At 42.9% G+C, this 13,528-nt stretch overlaps 1 protein-coding gene across 1 annotated transcript in view; it reads left to right on the top strand.

Annotated features, from left to right (window-relative positions):
- The window catches only part of LOC137780016 (protein NLRC3-like), a gene marked incomplete at its 3' end in the record, with an annotated part of 52,992 nt that overhangs the window by 36,321 nt on the left and 3,143 nt on the right, over nucleotides 1–13,528 (top strand). The window lies entirely within an intron of this gene.

Raw genomic sequence — 13,528 nt, 5'->3', positions numbered from 1 at the left:
TGAGGATCACAGCGTTGAGTCAGCAAATCACTCTCCTGTCAAAATAAAGCTCAACATCGCCCCCTGCTGGATACAAGATGGACAGCACACACACAGAGACAGTTATCACACTCTTATGTATATACGTAGAAATATGCATGAATGAGTTCTCTCTCATTGAGTCTCTTTACATAAAGGTTCATGTCAGAATGAAGCTGTGAGCTCATGTAAAAGTCTCCTCTGTCTGAATGACTGCATGTCATCACTGAAACAAACACATGCAGGCAGCAGCTTCATATTGGTGCTTTAAAGCAGTGGTCTCCAACCACCGGCCGGTCCGAGGTCCCTTGCTACCGGGCTGCAGAGAAAGAATGAATGAGAGAAGAAAAAAAAATCAAGGTCAGGAAAAAGTTTTATTTTGAAAAAAGGCCGGATACATCCGTCTGCATGTAACCTCAGACGTAACAACGTTACGCAATAGTTACCCCAAAAATGAAACTTCAAAGTCTCTTTCAACTTGGTGTTCTGGATTAAAATCAAGGAAGATCTCAAGGAAGATCCTTGAGATCACCAAAAAAACTCTGAAAACCCTGCCTCCATTTTCAACATCCTGTCTTTCTGAAGCAGGAGACTGGACATAAAGGTCTTTTTATTACGTCATATTTATTACGTTGTATTTATCGCCCACACTGTGGAGGCCGGTCCGTGAAAATATTGTCTGGCACAAAAAAGGTTGTGGACCGCTGCTTTAAATGCAGCAGAGCACTGATGGGTCTGACCTCCAGCAGGTGGACACATGAAGCTTCCTGCTGGCTTCATTCACACCTGTGCAGGTGAAGTCATGTCCTCTGTTCACGCCCAGCACCGTGTGGAGGTGATGCTTCAGGGAGGAGGAGCTTCATGTCCTCAGCTTGGTTCCAGAGGCTCAGAGGAGGCAGGAAGAAGCTGAGGGTTAATATTTAACATGATCATAAAGTCATAACACATGATCAGCTCTCTGAACTGAGAGCTGCTGGTTCATACTGGTTCATCACAGTGTTAGAGTGGGACTCATACTGGTTCATCACAGTGTTGGAGTGGGACTCATACTGGTTCATCACAGTGTTGGAGTGGGACTCATACTGGTTCACCACAGTGTTGGAGTGGGACAGCAGCCTGAAGTCTGTCTGTCTGTGTTCTCGCTTCAACTATCAAAGTTATATCATTCACAGGTGAGAACCATTAATTAATAACTTGGTGCATCAGGTGTCTGCATTTTAAATTAGGGCATGGTATATAAAGTGGTGTAAAAAGGCACTAATTTGTGGATTTGTGAGGAGAGAGATGAGGAGAGAGGAGACAGCGACAGATATACATTTAGATATAGAAATAAAGATATACATTTAGATATAGAAATAGAGATAACCATTTAGATATAGAGACAGAGACAGTGAAGGACATATATTTATTAGTATGGATCCCACTATTGTCCAACAAGTGTTGGATTTCAAGGTCCATAGCAGATACCCGGAGGGGTCAACTAATAAGGAGAAGTACAAAGGAGAAGTGTGTCATTAAGCGGAGATCAAACACCTTCAGGATGAAGGGTAAGGATGCATGACACATGGACTTTAGAACACAGTGATCATCTGGTATGGGAGAACTCCCAATGACTAATACTATGCCGTTTCTACCAGATGGAGAACTCTACTACCTCTGCAGGCGTAAAAGAAACACACTGGATCACCTTGATAAGGTGGTCTCAACTGCAGAGGAGGCCAGTAAACTCTTTGAGGAGTTTCACAGCAGTGAAGTTGGTGGTCACTGTGGGTTGGAATAAAGCTCATAGCTCAAAGCTCAAAGCTCATACCATCATAGCTCGATATTATTGGCCTGGACTGGAAGAGGACATTCAATGCGTCTAATCATACTCTAAATATTTAATAAATGTATTGGCCATACATTTGAAATGCTGTTGGTGTGTTTAGATCGGGGGTCAAACATCTCTGCGACTTATTGAGTGACGTCATAATTGCGCGACACAACGACTCGAGATTGAAATTTGTTGCCAACTTTTGTAATAATTGATTTTTATCGATTCGTTGTTGCAGCCCTAGTATACAGTTTGCGGAGCTGATTGTAACTGGTGGGACGTTTGATCACACACACACACACACACACACACACACACACACACACACACACACACAGCGATAAATCATCTCGTAAAAATCAATATTGTTGTATTGTGTTTATTTTGTGGAGAGAGGAAAAAACATCTCTCTCTCTCTCTCTCTCTCTCTCTCTCTCTCATTGTAAAATAAATGAGGACTTCCTTCCTGCGTTCCTCTCGTCCACTTCTGCTTCTCTGGGTTGCATCACAGCTCTGTTTCTTCCCCGGTTTCACTCGCTGGTTATTTATTCCTTTCAGAGAGTTTCCAGCTAAAAATACAACCAGCAGCACTGATGAAGAGGAGGATGAAGAGGAGGCGGATAGTTCCTCAGACACATGTTGAGCCACATGGAGGATTATTTGCAGTTTACAAAAGTTACACAAAGAAATGCAATCAACACAATTTAGAAATAAACAGGTATTGTATGGAGTGTGTCAGTCAGTAGCATCAGTGATGTCACTGTGCATGTGTGTGATACGGTGTGTGTCTCTCCAGTAAACCTGTGCAGTGAGCATCTTGAGTGCAGGGCTCTGATGCAGTTTCCTCTTTCAGGCCCAGGTGCTCTGCATCCTGCAATCAAGCACACCTGCAGTGATCAGGGGCCGTCACATGAGCTCAGCCACAAATGGAAAACAAGTTCACACGGTGGATTCAAAATGTAACGACTCGACCGGTGGCTAACGGCTGCAGCTAACGGCCAAAAACAAGATTCAGGAAAGTCCACGTGTCTCACACAGTCCCAGCTGGACCTGTGACTGGATCTCAAGAGGAGAGGATTGTTAGATCATAGATATTATAATGTGAGTCCAATTAAAATCTCTATTTATGAAACTAACAACTTGTGTGTCTCCTCCTCTCAGGCTGGAGTCTACATGAGTGAACCGGCCCCTGAGTCTTCTAAAGCTGTGGCTTTGATCAGGACGACCTTTGTGGCGTCACAGTGTTCCAGCAAATGTGAACGAGTGTTTACAGCATATGTGCATCAGTGTGTACAGTTTATTAGAACAGATGGAGGTTATTCACCTAATACATTCATACAATCCATAAAGTACTACGTGTACAAGCATACAATACTTAATCATCATCATAATTATTCCCTTATTAGTCTCATCGTGGGGACATTTATTCTCTTCTTTAATCTCTTTATTTTTAGACATCACTACATGACGCTGCACACACACCACAGTGAATAAGTGAATAACTGTGATGTTGTCGTGCGCTCAGAGGTGCATGTTGAGACATGTCTGTGACACTGAGTCCTCCACAACCACTGACACATTCTTTCATCACATGAATGACACAAAAGTCACTTCCTCAAAATGACAAAAGAAAAGCGTTAATCGCAGCCAGACGCTGTAGAAACCTTCATTAAAGTCAGAGTTTTATCTTTCCAGCGGTTCTTGAACGCACCACGTGAGACAAACGCTTCCATCAGATGAAGCAGCCTTGTTACATTTCATCCAAAACATTTTATTCTACGTCTCATTTAAAATCTCTCCACTCATAAACGTTTACTTTAATCAGATCCTGTAAAAAAGTTATAATTACGAGATAATAATAAGACTTTATCTCATAATTACAATAAAGTCGAAATTATGAGATAAAAGTCATAATTATGAGATAATACTAATTAGACTTTATCTCCTAATTTTGACTTTTTTGATGCTTCCATATTTCCCAGAGAAAAGCAGGACTTTTATTTTGAAAAGCGAGTCCACAGAGAAACAAAAGCCCTGAAACTAGTTTTGGGGTCAGAGCCTCCGGCCTCAGTTCTGTTCTCCATGAACGCGCTGCCAGTCGTTGACCTCTGACCTGACAGGGATTCCTCATCAGGAGAACCTGATTTCATAATTCTTTCCACTGCAACATGATGATGAAAGAGCTTCCTGTCGGTCACTTTGTGGAAACCCCCCCGCCCCGAGAAGAGCCGCTCACTCATTGAGACGAAGCGAGAGGCGGGAAGGAGAAAGGAGGAGGAAGATGAGGAACCGGAGCAGAAGCCGCTTCCTCTTCTTCAGGCCTTAAGTACCGCCGTCTCCAGCAGCCGGCAGTCCACAGCTCTGAGACCAGCAGAAAGAAAAGACACACACATAGAATCTATTCATCTCCTCCATCTCACATCTCATCATCTGCTTCTTGAAGATGGAAAACTGTGGCAGCGTGATGAAGAGCGTGATGAAGAGCGCGCTGCTGGCCGTGGTGCTGCTGGCCGTGGCTCGGTCTGGATCGGCAGGTGAGAGATCAACATTTAGAGTTTTCATTTGAAAACACGTCTTGTTTTTAGGCCTCTGCTCCAAAAATGTCCTCATACCCAAACTAAACAAAGTGTATTTCTGCAACCACGAGGGCTGTGTGAACACTTTGTGTTGTGATGAAAGAGTTTAATGTGAGTTGTGTGTTCAGATGTGTAGATATCAGACTGTATGTTACTGGTTCTGAGGAAATGAAGGAGTGAATTATACAGTTTTCATAACAATATCCTTCATAGAGCCCATATGGGCTCCACAGTGTTCAAGGGGTTGAAAGTGATTCTTGTGTGTTTCACATGTTGTGTAATCGCTGCAGCGCGTTGGGGTTTCCTGCAATGTGTTTGTCACAGTGCTGTTTCAATCTTCTCCTCTCAGCAGAGAAGCTGGCGCCCTGCTGCACGAAGGTCACCCGGCTGGAGCTCCAGGAGCCCATCATGGGGTTCCTGGTGCAGCCGCCCAACCCGCCCTGCGTCAAAGCCGTCATGTGAGTGAAGAGCAGCACATGAAAGAAAGGAGTTCATCTTTTATACAACGGGAACACGACACCACTAAAAGAGTGTTCATGTGTTACATGATGAACGCTACACCGTGATGAAACTGTATGATGACCAGTACAATACTTCATGCTACATGTTGCTTTATTCATGTTTATTTATTCTTATTCAAACTAACGTTGTGTTTCTTTGTCGTCTGCAGCTTTCTGACGGAGACGAGTCTTTACTGCAGTCAGCTGACGGCTCCCTGGGTCCTCCCCAAGATCAATGCCTTCAGGTGACTTCATGCTGAGGCCTGGTCACCTCGTCGTCCTCCTCCTCCTCCTCCTCCTCCTCCTCCTCCTCCTCCTCCTCCTCCTCCTCCTCCTCCTGTGGACTCATATGTTTTTGTTTTCTTTCCTCTCACAGGAAAGCAAAAGCTCTGGCCAGCGCTCCATCTCTGATCGGGTCGTCTCCCGTCTCCCTCCTCTCCATCATCACGTCCACTGCCTCCTCCTCTTCCTCCTCCTCTCTTCCTACCACCTCCTCCTCCTCCTCCTTCTCGTCTGAGACGAGCAGCATCATCTTCGCCTCCAGCCAATGAAAACACAGCCTGACTTCATGAAGAAGTTCTCACGTTTGAAGAAAAAAAGCACTTATTATTATTACTTATTATGTTAAATATTGAGTTTCTTTCGATGCCTTCAGAGTAAAATAATTATTTATTGGTTCAATTTAATTGACCTGTGCTGATAGAGAAGCATCCTCATATTTATTTATGCCAAATTTATTTATTGATGTTTTCAAGAAACGACTTAATGATTACAGTAATATTTATTTATTTGAAAACTTGTGAAAAATGTGAAATTGGTCCAAAAAAAAAATAAAAGTTGCACATGTGGAAGAAATGATGAAATGATAAGAAAGGAAGTGAACCTCCAGATTCCCCAGTCTCACTGCTATCAGGAGACAAGCTGAGTTTGAGTGTCAGATTAAACAGAGACAGTTCAATGAGAAGTCTGAATACAACAGTGAAACAGGAACTGATTAAAGCTCAATATGTTTTTCTTCCAACAGTTTGTTTACCTTCTTTGCTTTATGTTTATTGTTTTTATGAAATCCGAGTCAAAGTCCTCGACTGTGCAACGTGTACTTGGCCAATAAACAAATAATCCTGACGAACAGAGAAGAAACAGGAGCATCAAGATGTCTTCATGACGCTGAATATTTATTACAGTGCAGTTTAAGAAATAAAAATAAAAACATCTTGTCCAACTAATGTGTACAAATGACTTTTACTCAATTTAGTTATTCAGACTCCTTTCCCACAGAGGGTTTTGTGTGTCTACTGTTTTATACATTTGCAGTCGTATCATAAATTAGCCCCAGCGCTGTAGTTGCTGCTGCACCTGGGGGTGCTGGTGCTTCTCAACGCGGGCTCTACCTTGATGATTAGAGCCCAAGACACCACACAACTAGAAAGAGACACAACATAACTAGAAAGAGACACAACACAACTAGAAAGAGACACAACACAACTAGAAAGAGACACAACACAACTAGAAAGAGACACAACACAACTAGAAAAAGCTTGATTACTCAACTGTGCAATCAAGTGTTGTGCTTAAATAAAAGCTATGACCTTGAGCTTCTGAGGGCAACAGCACTGTGACCTTGGTCTGGACCAAGTGACCTTGCAGGTGTCTTGTTGTTGTGAAAGCTGCAGTCGTCCTGTGGTCCTTTAGTGTTCATGTTGCTCCTTTATTATTATAAAAGTGTGTTTTGTTCACTCTGACTGGTTTTATAGCTGATGGAGAATATGTAGTGACAAATGCAGAATGTTGGACTCTAATGGGCCAAGTTTGTTGAAATATTCTGACTGATTTATGTTGTGAAGGAAAGAGCTCTGCTGCCCTCTAGTGACCAAAGCTGAGAATATTGTTTAGTGGCCTGTTTGAAAAGCTTTTTCTGAGTATGAACCTGTGTTCTATGAACACATGATGTTGCATGAGAGAAGCCTGTTCACATATAAAAACAACAACAATACTAAATAAAACACAGCACAAGCCAGCTCTCTCTCTAAATGACGTATGAATGACATCACAATGTCACGCTTTCCTGTTCTGACCCACAATCCTTCTGCACAGCAGACATATGAGCAAGAGGGTCAAAGTTCAAGGTTCATGTGATGAGGAAGTGGTACGTCCTCATTAATGCATCAAGCTGCAGTTTGTCCTAGAAGGAAAAAGAAAGAGTAAAGGATCTGGAACGCAGCCTAAGACTCATACGTGGGTAAGTTGTCCCGCCCCAACAGGTTCAACCAGATCAACAAAGTGGAGTGAAGAAGAAAAACACTGTCAGGTCAGACTCTGTTGTCTTAGTGAATGTATTTAAGCTCCTTTTCTACACAGACCTGCTGAGGACAGAAGAGAGCTGCACTCTGATGAAGTCCACGGCTCAACGTTCAGTAAGTGGAGCTGTGATTGGTTGAAATGACGTTCATGATTGTTGTGAACGTGTGACTGTTTAAAGCTGCCGTCAAATATGTCAGTTGAAATGTTGTTATTGATTGTTGTGACTGTTTTCAGCTGTTTCAAGCACACACGTCAGCTGGGAAACAAGATGGCCGCCTGTGTGATTAAACAGAGAGAAGCTGCTGTTAGTTTGAATGTTGAAGTCCAGATGAAGTGTTGCTTTGAATGATGACACTCTGATGAAGAAGAGGAGTTCAGTCTGATCTGGGGTCTGTCAGGACTCTTACTAACGTGAAGGGGAAGCTAGGAAAATGGTGAGCACCAGGACCCAGCAGGGACCAGAGAGCTCACCTGGGCCTCTGTTTCTTCCCAGCTCTTAAACCATGGCAAAAACGGGAGACACACCTCTTAAAAAAAAAAGAAAAGGTAAAGTTATTGGTCAATCAACAACAAGTTAAAGCATGAGGTGAGCCAAACAAAACATTGTGCTGGAGGAACGGTCCAGGGCCTCAGCAGACAGGTCTCAAAGACTCCTGGGAAACTCGCCAGTTTATGGAGCTAAATCCAGGTCATATGTTTTGTTCATTTAAAAAAAGATTTGAACCTGAAAAATCTTCTTTTTTTTCAGATTCAGAGCGTTTTTTTTTTTCCTGTTTAGATTTTTGGCCCTGATCTGGTGAGGGAGGGAGAGAGGGGCGTGGTTTTAACTGCAGGGGTGTGGTCTCATGAGTGACAGCTCAACAAAGAAGGTGGAGGACCGGCCTCATAATTATGACTCACTACCTTCATACAGCATAATCACGTGATTGTCAGTAAATTAAATTGTTGCCGGTGACTCATTATGTTCAGCAAGCTGTTGTAGACGTGTAGCAGGATAAGATAAATAAACTATGTTTCACAATAATAAAATGTGAACCTGAGTAAATTAGGTATGTAATACAGTAACCTTGCACTATATTAAAATTTCGACATATTTCTGCCTTTTCTTCTTGCATAATTTACCAAAAACACATACGTGGTGAGCTATGTGCATTAACGTTGATGTGACAAAAGAAAACGCAAAAAATGATTATTAGTGATATATTTTCTGTCGTGAGTTTTAAACTATTATCACTCTATTAATCCTTCAGTTCTTCTATAGCTCAGTGGTAGAGCAGGAGACTCTCACACGGTCAGATGTTGGACATGATCAGCGGTTTGACTCTTGATGGAAACCGTGTGTCCTCTGTTTTATGTCAACAGGTGATATCTTCGTCATGAAGATGATAACTTTTCATGACGATGCTGTCAAACTCCAAAATGAATGCTGCAGCAAGCCGCTCCATCGTAATGTTTCAAAAGACACACTAACTCCTGGTTATTCAATGTGGGTCCTTATAGTGACTCAATGAGAGGTACCAGCCATGTTTAATCTGGATGAATGTGTGCTGCTCAGGGTCGACCAGGCGTGGGTGAACGGACTGTTGTCGTTTGTAATCCGGCCTGACAAATATTGGTTCCAAATTGTTTAAATTATACAACAAAAAGGCATTAATTTATAGAAACATTACTATATTGCAATGCTACTGTATTACATACCTAATTTACTCAGGTTCACATTTTATTATTGTGAAACATAGTTTATTTATCTTATCCTGCTACAAGTCTGGTCTACAACAGCTTGCTGAACATAATGTGTCACTGGCGACGATTCAGTTTACTGACAATCACGTGATTATGCTGTATGAAGGTGGTAAGTCATAATTACCACGTTACCTGAAGGCAACGTGGTTGAGGCGGTCCTCTGCCTTCTTTGTTACGCTGTCACTCATGAGACCACGCCCCTGCAGTTGAAACCACGCCCCCAACTAGATCCAGGCCAAAAGTCTAAACCTGAAAAAAAGATTAGAACCCCAAAAAATAGATTAAAAGTTAAAAATATCAAATAAAAAGCAAAAGCACACAGCAGGCTGCTTAAAGCAAGACGGCCGTCGCACCTGAAACACACCTGAGAGCCTCTGTTTGCTCTCACCTGCTGCTTTCAGTCCTTTAAGTCCACAAAGCTTCATGTTCATTTCTTCTTCTGGTTTAAAGAGATTTAGTCCATTTTCTACAGTGTTTGAATGTGTTAGTGTTTTCTTTAGTCTTCACTTTTTCTCTCATTGGTCACCAGGTCGTAGTCGACCTTTTACTAACTGATGAAATGGTGAAGTGAACAATCCCGTCCAATGAAAGCTTCCCCATGTTCCCATGTGACCACAGTGTTTCCTATGAGGACGGTTACATGTCATTCTACTGTTGTGTGTTTTACTGACTTCTGGCCTCTGGAGGGAGATCATGAGGAGAAACAGCACAGCTCCATTTGTTCAAGCTGATCAACAATATTTAACTTGAGAAACACTGTAAACTTATAGGATGAACATTTAAAATGAGTAGAAGTTAAAGTGAAGTTTGTTTAATATTCAGAAATCTCAACTTTATCAGACAGATGTTGGAGATCAATTGAATAATTATATGAAAGAACCAAAGTTAAATAAATGACATTCAATGTGCAGTATTTATGCCGTTTTCTCTTACACCTTTTACATATGCATTTACACACAATAACTGTTTTTAATTGTATTAGAATATATATTTATTTTATTGTGATTTAATGAGAGCTTCTGCTGTCAGACTTTTTTTTGTTTTACCATTTTAAAAAGATTAATAAATATTTGTTTCAAAGTGTGCACAAACATCAGCAGGTTGCAGTCGACATTTTCTGAACTCAACTGTCTGAGACACTTTTTTCTATTGAATGTCTTCTAACCTTCTAACAAGTCAAGAGACTAAAGAACATTGTGAATGTCTTTTCTTAGATACGACTCTGCAGCTAAAGTGACAACAACATGGAAACTGTCCATGAGTGTATTTAGTGTTGAGGTGAATGAGCTGATTGTCATGATGAAGATAACTAATGTGTGATCTCTCCCAGCAGGTGCTGGTGTTGGTGTGAAGGTGTGGACTCTGCTATGAGTCAGTGTGAGGACAGAGAGGAGGGAGTCCCTCCCTCTAAAAGCAGTCTGTGTGGGGAACATGACAGCCAGACCAGAGCTCAGAGGTGAGAGGACCATCTCTAACTGTCCAGGACTCTTCTCATGTCACAAAGTCTTTGACTCACTGACTCTGCTTCTACATGTGAGCAGGATCCACCAGAGACCAGACTGTCCTGGACCTGAACCTGGACCTGGACCTGGACCTGAACCCAGCTGTGTGTCTGTGAAGAGTAACCAGTCCATGAGTCATCCTATACTCTTCAAAGATGTTGATCGAAGGTAAGGATTTCAAAAATGATGATGAAAACAAAGTGATGAAGATAATAATGAGGTCAGAAGGTCACTCAGGTAAAACTCTCTACTTTTACACCATATGGTGGATGAACCAGTTTGATGCCAGAGTGGACCGACAATGTGAGCTTGTTCTTCATTATTGGATGATGATGATGATGATGGTGATGATAAAATCTCAGTGTTTCTATCAGGTCACAGCAGCAGAGAGAAAAGTCTCCTGAACCCAGCTGTGTGTCCATGAAGAGTGATCAGTCTAAAGGTTATTGGATTAACTTCAAAGATGGACAACGTTCTTATGACCCAGAGTAAGTTCTTTAAACAGATGAAACAAGATGACTAACTGTCACACAGATGGTCGTCCTTCATCTCCAGTCTTTAGCATCTGGTTTATAAAATGATTAATCATGACACAACACAACATCTTTAACTTATTGTTGTATTTGTGTTGTAATATCATGAACAATAAACAGTCTGTGGTGCAGACACAATGTGAGCTGATGGTTCATGACTCCTCCACAGAGAGGACCAGGAGAGCTCAGAGGTTCCCAGAGGTCCGTCTGCCCAGCAGCATCAAACACACCTGGACTCCATATTTATGGTCTGTACCTGTACAACTACTTTTACATGTCTTCTGTTCACCATCATCTCCATGCTGCACTCTTTAGACCAGTGGGTTGTCAGTCTGTCCAACATGGATCTGATGTTTGCTTCCATGGTTTTAGTTTGTCATTCAGAGAATATTCTGTTCCAGCTGCTGGAGGAGAACATCCTCACTTTTGTGAAGGACGAGCTAAAGAAGATCCAGAAGGTTCTGAGTTCAGATTACCCAGAATGCTTAGCGATTCAGAGAGAGGATGAGGAGGTGTTGGATGGTGAGGATGAAGAGCAGAGGAGGAGGAGCAGAGAAGCATTTCAGAAGATCTCACTGCACTTCCTGAGGAGCATGAAGCAGGAGGAGCTGGCTGACTGTTTGCAGAGCAGTAAGAGGATTTCTCTAAAGATTTAACATGCTGGATGAATGGAACGTTTACTGATGTCTCAAGACATGGACCAGAATATATTCATAGACTCATTCTTTGAGGAAATGACATGTTAAAAATATATTCTGATCTTCTTTGTTGTGTGTTCATTCAGGACTTCCTGCTGCAGTTTGTCAGCGTGAACTCAAATCTAACCTGAAGAAGAAGTTCCAGTGTGTGTTTGAGGGGATCGCTAAAGCAGGAAACCCAACCCTTCTGAACCAGATCTACACAGAGCTCTACATCACAGAGGGAGGGACTGCAGAGGTCAACAATGAACATGAGGTCAGACAGATTGAAACAGCATCCAGGAAACCACACAGACCAGAAACAACCATCAGACAAGAAGACCTCTTTAAAGCCTCACCTGGAGGAGAGGAACCAATCAGAACAGTGATGACAAAGGGAGTGGCTGGCATCGGGAAAACAGTCTTAACACAGAAGTTCACTCTGGACTGGGCCGAAGACAAAGCCAACCAGGACATCCAGTTCATGTTTCCATTCACGTTCAGAGAGCTGAATGTGCTGAAAGAGAAGAAGTTCAGCTTGGTGGAACTTGTTCATCACTTCTTCTCTGAAACCAAAGAAGCAGGAATCTGCAGGTTTGAAGAGTTCCCCGTTGTGTTCATCTTTGATGGTCTGGATGAGTGTCGACTTCCTCTGGACTTCCACAACAATGAGGTCCTGACTGATGTCACAGAGTCCACCTCAGTGGATGTGCTGCTGACAAACCTCATCAGGGGGAAGCTGCTTCCCTCTGCTCGCCTCTGGATAACCACACGACCTGCAGCAGCCAATCAGATCCCTCCTGACTTTGTTGACCTGGTGACAGAGGTCAGAGGGTTCACTGACCCACAGAAGAAGGACTACTTCAGCAAGAGGTTCAGAGATGAGGAGCAGGCCAGCAGGATCATCTCCCACATCAAGACCTCACGAAGCCTCCACATCATGTGTCACATCCCAGTCTTCTGCTGGATCACTGCTACAGTTCTGGAGGTCGTGTTGAAGATGACAGAGGCAGGACAGCTGCCCAAGACCCTGACTGAGATGTACATCCACTTCCTGGTGGTTCAGTCCAAAGTGAAGAAGGTCAAGTATGATGGAGGAGCTGAGACAGATCCACACTGGAGTCCAGAGAGCAGGAAGATGATCGAGTCTCTGGGAAAACTGGCTTTTGATCAGCTGCAGAAAGGGAACCTGATCTTCTATGAATCCGACCTGACAGAGTGTGGCATCGATATCAGAGCAGCCTCAGTGTACTCAGGAGTGTTCACACAGATCTTTAGAGAGGAGAGCGGACTGTACCAGGACAAGGTGTTCTGCTTCGTCCATCTGAGTGTTCAGGAGTTTCTGGCTGCTCTTCATGTCCATCTGACCTTCATCAACTCTGGTGTCAACCTGCTGGCAGAAGAGCAACCAAGACCCTATCGGCCTAAATTATTGAGAGCAAAACATAAACCAAAACATCTCTACCAGAGTGCTGTGGACGAGGCCTTACAGAGTCCAAATGGACACCTGGACTTGTTCCTCCGCTTCCTCCTGGGTCTTTCACTGGAGACCAATCAGACTCTCCTACAAGGTCTGCTGACACAGACAGGAAGTAGCTCACAGACCAATCAGAAAACAGTCCAGTACATCAAGAAGAAGATAAGTGAGAAAGTGTCTCCAGAGAAAAGCATCAATCTGTTCCACTGTCTGAATGAACTGAATGATGGTTCTCTAGTGGAGGAGATCCAACAGTCCCTGAGGTCAGAACGTCTCTCTACAGATAAACTGTCTCCTGCTCAGTGGTCAGCTCTGGTCTTCATCTTATTGTCATCAGCAGAAGATCTGGAGGTGTTTGACCTGAAGAAATACTCTGCTTCAGAGGAGG

The sequence above is a fragment of the Clinocottus analis genome, unplaced genomic scaffold, assembly GCF_023055335.1.
Source record: "Clinocottus analis isolate CAN_PGR_092001 unplaced genomic scaffold, fCliAna1.0.p SCAF_8, whole genome shotgun sequence".
Lineage (NCBI taxonomy): Eukaryota > Metazoa > Chordata > Actinopteri > Perciformes > Cottidae > Clinocottus > Clinocottus analis.
The sequence above is the reverse complement of the archived record's forward strand: the minus strand, read 5'-3'. Positions and strand labels throughout refer to the sequence as shown.